Below are 4,446 nucleotides of genomic sequence, written 5' to 3'. Positions count from 1 at the left end.
GAAATAGAACTAGAATACCTTTTTTTTGGATCCAGTAGTTAGCTTATACTGCATGCCAATAAAGTAGACTTAGGACATTGGTATTGCTGCCAGTTCAAAGCAGCAAAATATTTATTTACTTATTTGTTTGTTTGTTTGTTTATTTATATACTACAAATACCTATTGAACTTCTATATACTAGGCACTGTACTAGGTGCTAGGATATAACTGTAAAAATAGGCATGGTACTTGCCCTCATGGAATGTGAAAAGACAGGCAGTTAAATATGTAATTATCATGCATTATGATAACTAGGTATGTGGTATTGGAAGGGAGTCAAGAAAGACTTCTTGAGTATTAGGGAAGTACGAATGTTCAGGAAACGGGACCTGTATATGTAAAAGCCTGTGGGTGAGAGAGACCATGGCTTTCTTGAAGAACTGAAAAAAAAAAAAAAAAGTATTAAATCTGAAGTGTAGAGTGCAAGTTAGAGAAGCCTTGTAAACTATCTCAAGGAGTATGGACTTTAATTTAAGAAGCAGGGGAAGCAGCAGGGTAAAATGATCAAATTTCTGTTTTAAAAAGCTCACTCTGGCTGCCAGGTAGAGAATGGAATGAAGGGAAATAAAATGGGGAACTGGAGGACAAAGCTCTTAGAGTTTTCCAAGTGAGAGTTTCCCTGGGTTAAGGGAGCAGAAGTGCAGGTAGAGAGATGTGGTTAGATCCTGGAGGTAATGCAGAGTTAGATTCAAGTTATATGATTTAACAGGTGTTGGGTATGGAAGAGAGAGTGTTGAGGATGCTCTTCAGTTTTCTGGTTTAGGCAACTGAGTGAATAGTGAAGCCATTCATGGAGACAGGGAACCCAGGGGAGAGGATCAGGTTTAGAGGGAAGGTGATGAGATTCATATTGGACACAGTTGAGTCAGAGATCCCTGTGAGCCATCTATGCATAGATGTTGTGTAAGTAGTGGATATTTGGGTCTGTAGGTTAGGACATGGTCTGAGCTAAAGACATAGTTGTAGGATTCATCAGGGTAGAGATGGTGATCAATGGCTTGAGAGTGGAATGAATGACAGCTCCTGGAGAGACTGAATGGAGTATGAAAAGAAGTAGAGGACAAAGAGAAGGAAAATAAGATAATGAGATGTCATGGAAGCCAAGAGAAGAGAGCAGTTCAAGGGCAGATGAGTAACAAATAGTGTTAAATGTTGCAGAGGTTGCAGTCTGAAAAATGTCTTCAAAATGCAGGTCTGCATTCTGTCAGTGACGATATTCACAAGCTGTCTGTGATTATCTTTGGTCTGGTTGAAAACTTCTCTGTAATACTCCAAGAATAAACCTCATGTATAACTAAACAAAAATAACCGGGAGATGTAGGGTACCATTAATGCTCAGTAGACTGCTACATCATGTGGAGTTTCTGTAAATATCTGAAGAGGTTAAAAAACTGAACAGATCCCTCCCTGACTACATGTGGACAAGCAGCTAAAACTGTTTAATGCAATTTCCCTGAACACTTAAAAACCAAAGCAGGAGTTCTACATGGTCTACTCTTTAATGTAGTGTAACGATCTTATTATGTAAAATATAAAAAATACATCTTGGAAATAAACAACTAGAATAAGTAGGATACCCTCCCCACCCCCTGGGGGAGGAGAACTTTGCTGAGTCATGTTAACCCACAATTACTTTTCCCTTAGACTTAATTTCACCTTCCACCCAGCTCCTCTTACCTTCCGTCCTTTATTCCACTTTCCACCTGTAATTTTGGGTTAACTTTAAGAGAGCTGTGATTGTTGGTAAATATGTTGAGTTTAGAATTCTTCACAGAATGATGGGATAGTGTTTTTCACAAGGTAAGTGTTCTTTGCAGATATTCACCACTCTATAAACCACATGGCTGGAAGAAAACCTGGGGGTTATCTAGCTTAACTTCTTCCTTTTACAGTCAAAGGAATTAGGGTTGAAAGAAATGCAGTAACTTGAGCAATGACACTTCAGGCACTGAGTGGGCAGCTGAAGTAGGTCTACATATAGCCCACCCTGTATGTATAAAAATAATGCATCTTGGAGATGACAGAGAGAATTAAAATATGCTCTGTCCTATTTTACACTACAAGACTAAATCTGTTCATGTCAAGTTGCTAAACCATTCAGATATAAAATAAAACGGTTTACTTTTGTATGTTTGAGGGACATTATGAGAACTAGTCTACAATTATGAATTCTCTTGTATTTCCTGTTTCACTGCATTTTATGCAAAAATTTGTTTTGGAAGAAATCCAAGGTGGAGAGCTACATACTGACTTATTCTGTGGTAGGCTGTATAGCCGAATCTTAGCCCAGGGTCCTTTCTACTACAGCACTCAAGCTCATTTGCCATCCCTTTCCCAATAGTGCCAATACTTTGACCTTCCTATGAGATGTCAGGATTCATGTGGCTGCTGGCATAGGGCTGGCAATGGGGCAGGGAGAGACTGAGCCAGGAGTGATTGTTAAATCTAGCTGTCCCTGGTCCAGGTTAGTGTAAGAGAGGTAAGGCTTTCTGTGGATATATCCAATTCTGAGCTGTCAAAGAACCTGATGGGATGACAGAGGAGGTAGCTCTGTAAATATTGGAAATTCCAAACTCATGGAAGTTGATGGAGCATAAGGAAAGACCTCAGACTTTGGAGTCAATGAACTTGGCTTAGAATCCCAGCTGTGCTTCTTAGTAGCAATGACACTTCAAATTTATTTTAAATTCTCTAAGCCCTCCATTTCCTCATCTGTAAACTGTGATTGTAAAGATGCCATGAAATACTGTATGTAACAAAAGAACAGCAGTAAGCTATATAAATTTTAGCTTCTCTTTTCTTCACCTTAAATTCCTTAGATTCCTTCCATCTTAGGCCCTCTCTCTTCATATACCCACCAAATGGCTCTGCTAAAGAAAGTCTCAAGCTTTTGCTGTACTGCCCTTGAAGAAAACCTCCTTGGAATTTGGACCTATAGTTTCAGAAGACGTTGACATGGTAAGCCAACACTACTGTGGGTTTTTTTTTTTTTCAATTTTATTAAGACATAATTGACATATAACATTATATAAGTTTAAAATGTAAAACGTAATGACTTGACATGTGTATATATTACAAAATGATTAGCACAATAAGATTAGTTAACATCCATAACCTCACATAGTTACAGTTATTTTCCTTGACATGAGAACTTTTAAGATCCACTCTCTTAGCAGCTTACAAATATATAATATACAATGTATTGTTAATTATAGTCACCATGTTGTACATGATATGCCCAGAACTTATTTATCTTATAACTGGAAGCTCATACCCTTTGACTACCTTCACCTAATTCCATCAACCCCCAACCCCTGTTTCTGGCAACCACATATAAGTGAAATCATACAGTATTTGTCTTTCTCTGTCTAGTTTATTTCACTTAGCATAATGCCCTCAAGATCCATCTATGTTGTTGCAAATGGCAAGATTTCATTTTTATGGCTGAATAGTATTCTATTATATATACCTATATGGCACAATTTCTTTATCCATTCATCTGTTGATAGACATTTAGGTTGTTTTCATGTTATGGTTATTATAAATAATGTTGCAATAAACCTGCAGGTGCAGATATCTCTTTAGGACAGTGATTTTGTTTCCTTTGAATATAAATCCACAAGTGGGATTGCTGGATCATGTGGTAGCTCTATTTTTAATTTTTTGAGGAAACTCCATACTGTTTTCCATAATGGCTATACCAATTTACATTCCCACAAATAGTACACAAGACTTCCCTATTCTCCATATCCTTGTCAGCATTTATTTCTTGTCTTTTTGATGATAGCCATTCTTACAGGTATGAGGTGATATCACTGTGATTTCAATTTGCATTTGTCTAATTGTTAGTGATGGCCAACACTATGGTGACAAGGGAAAAATTATTCATCACAGAGAAAAATGACTTGCAATTTATAATACTTAAGTGATTCCAAAGAGAGTTCTTTGTTTGTTGAATAGAGTGTGTATGTAAGGTTAGGAGAGTTTACTAAATTGTTCTGTATTTGAAAATTTTAATTTTTTTGCAGGAGGAAGAGGGGGCAGACAGGGCTAAGGGACAATGCAGTGAGATCTAGAACCAGGCAAAGCTTTGAGCCTGGGTGTAGACAAGATTTAAGGGTAAAGGGATAGCCAAGGGGAACTTTTCTGAGGAGACCCAAGATATTTAATAGGAGTTTCTATTAAAGTGTGCCATGTGGTTTTTGATATAACCCATGAAATCTACAATAAAGCCTATATTTCTTGTTAATTTCCTAGAGGAGTTCAATTTGTTCTTGTTCAGAAGAGTAGAACTGCTGAATCCTGCCTCATAGTGTCTGAACTCAGGACAGGACAGCCTATGAGGCCCAGGCATATTATCTGGGTCACATTACTTAGATATCAGCATACTCATGTGAAGACATACA

Source organism: Pteropus vampyrus, unplaced genomic scaffold, assembly GCF_000151845.1.
Source record: "Pteropus vampyrus isolate Shadow unplaced genomic scaffold, Pvam_2.0 Scaffold571, whole genome shotgun sequence".
NCBI lineage: Eukaryota > Metazoa > Chordata > Mammalia > Chiroptera > Pteropodidae > Pteropus > Pteropus vampyrus.
Note: the sequence above shows the minus strand (reverse complement) of the source record.